Source organism: Hordeum vulgare, chromosome 1H (genome assembly GCF_904849725.1).
Source record: "Hordeum vulgare subsp. vulgare chromosome 1H, MorexV3_pseudomolecules_assembly, whole genome shotgun sequence".
Classification (NCBI taxonomy): domain Eukaryota; kingdom Viridiplantae; phylum Streptophyta; class Magnoliopsida; order Poales; family Poaceae; genus Hordeum; species Hordeum vulgare.
In genome coordinates, this window is record NC_058518.1 from 322791879 (window position 1) to 322793611 (window position 1733).

The 1733-nt window shown below is 41.1% G+C and overlaps 1 long non-coding RNA gene across 1 annotated transcript; it reads left to right on the forward strand.

Moving 5' to 3' along the window:
* The first annotated feature begins 625 nt into the window (after window positions 1–625).
* On the forward strand, window positions 626–1130 carry LOC123410315. Its single transcript, XR_006613025.1, has 4 exons — window positions 626–651; window positions 747–806; window positions 911–961; window positions 1058–1130. It is a non-coding gene; the product is annotated as an uncharacterized LOC123410315 (long non-coding RNA).
* The last annotated feature ends 603 nt before the right edge of the window (window positions 1131–1733 follow it).

Genomic DNA, 1733 nt, shown 5'->3' on the forward strand with positions numbered 1-1733 from the left:
TTAAGAGCATATCATGCACTTTCACCGACCTGGTTCGCCCTTCCTGTATCATCAGTTCATCACCGGCGCCGACCCGTACGATGCCATCCCACACGTCTCCTCCTTCCTTTTCCCCTGAGACAACAACAACGACGCTGAATGGGAGGAGGTCGAGGACCCAATCCTGGGGGTGCAGGAGTTGCTTGTTTGGTGTGGATGTAGTTCACCCGCAAACTTGGTTGCGAGTGATGATGAAGATGTAACATGTGCATTCTGTAATAATCTGATAATGAACAGTGAAGTTAGATGCTAGCGCATCCTCGGTAATTTTGAAAAAAAATCATGGCTCGAACCTTTCCAAAAGGAAAAAGTTATTGTTGGAATGAACTAATTTAGCGTATCTACACATGCTTGTGGATGATATTGGTGATGTTACAATCACAAATGATGGAGCAACCATTTTGAGGATGTTGGAAGTCGAGCACCCAGCAGCAAAGGTGATGCCTGTTAGCCAAAGCTTCCCATTTTTATTTTGCTTCTGTTGCTGCTTCGTGCTTATCCTTTCGGGGGTCCATTCATTGATAGATTCTTGTTGAGTTGGCCGAGCTCCAATATCGGGAGGTTGGTGATGGAACAACATATGTTATCATCATAGCTGCAGAGTTGCTCAAGGTATGAAATGGAGCTTTAGCGGCAGTCTTCTTTTCGCTATGAATTTCCCAAGCATTATGCATACAAATTTACAATGTTCTACTTTTCTTTACCAGAGCGCCAATGAACTTGTGAGGAATAAAATCCATCCGACCTCAATTATTAGTGGCTACAGGGTGAGCCCTGTAATTTTTATTTTAGCAGCATTACCATTTTTATTTGATTGAACATTCTGAAGTCACATTATCTCTTACATTTTTTTGCCTTCATATTCTACCAGCTCGCTATGCGTGAGGCTTGCAAGTATGTCGAAGAAAAGCTCTCTGTCAAGGTAAAACCATGTTGCCTGCTGAACAAATGGCCACATCTTGCTGCTCGATTCGAGGCATATTGTCTTGCTGAAATGCGTATTCTTATATACTTTCAGGTTGATAAACTTGGAAAAGATTCCCTTGTTAACTGTGCAAAAACTAGCATGTCTTCGAAATTGATTCACGGCGACAAAGATTTCTTTGCAAATCTCGTAAGTTCCTATGGTCATGTGTACTTCAGGTTTCTCAATCATGCCCCCTTTTTTACTTATATTTCTACTGTATAACTCTGCAATTTGATTGTGTGGTTCTTATGTTTGATTATCCTTGTTGTATATTTGATCAGTGGTGTTTGTTAATTCTACAATAAGTACTTTTAGACGAGAAAGTAAGTACTTAGTTTATGCATGTGTATTGAGGTGTTCTGTCCACTGCTATGGTTTGCTTTGGTCTGATATTTTTATCTAACGAGGTTGCAGACGCATTGACCTGGAGCGACGATGGCCCCTACGGAAGCTCGATGCCCAGCGCATTACCACCCGACTCTACCTCCATCTTTATGGTATGTTTGGCTTTCGAGAAAGAATCCTCATTTTGCAGAAGGGTTAGGGAATTGGTATGGACGAGGATGTAAAATCTGCGCTTATGTATTCATGAGTTCACTGCACAGTTACTAGTTTGCGTCCTCAACCCTGAATATTTAGTAGTGCTAATTAGTCTGAAGATCATCCACTTTGTGAATAAAAAATCTGGCTCTGAATCATAGAATTTCAAAGTAAATGTGTTGCTTTT